Source organism: Octopus bimaculoides, chromosome 5, assembly GCF_001194135.2.
Source record: "Octopus bimaculoides isolate UCB-OBI-ISO-001 chromosome 5, ASM119413v2, whole genome shotgun sequence".
Taxonomy (NCBI): domain Eukaryota; kingdom Metazoa; phylum Mollusca; class Cephalopoda; order Octopoda; family Octopodidae; genus Octopus; species Octopus bimaculoides.
Genome location: NC_068985.1, coordinates 21,763,549 through 21,764,077, shown reverse-complemented (window position 1 = coordinate 21,764,077; position 529 = coordinate 21,763,549).

Below are 529 nucleotides of genomic sequence, written 5' to 3'. Positions count from 1 at the left end.
TATATATATATATATATATGCGTATGCATGTATATCTGATTATCTAAGTATCTGTCTATATCTATTTTAATCTGTCCTTTTACTACGTTTCCTATACTTAGCATATCTAGCTTACACCTGTTGTATCCATCTATTTGCATTTTTATCTGTGTACCCATTTAATATTGGCATAACTACAGGGTTTTACCCCCCAGACTTTGGGTTGGAATTTACTTCTATTGAGAAAAAAAATATCGTGTGCATGTTATTTTTAACGAAAGTTTTCTTATGACGGCTTCTCTTCGCTGTCTAGAAATCTACGGATGCACATACGCACATAATAGAGAAAAATGAAACAAATATGGAGGACTTGCTCCGAAACACCACTGAGTGGGGAACGCTTCTCAAAAATAACCTGCAGTTGTTTCCTTCAAAATTCCTACATGCCCGAAATGTACATACATCAAGGTATATTTGTAGAAAATTTCACGAAAAAATATTAATTTTCCTGGAAGTTAAGAAGAATTTAAGTGGACTCTGTTGGAATTTC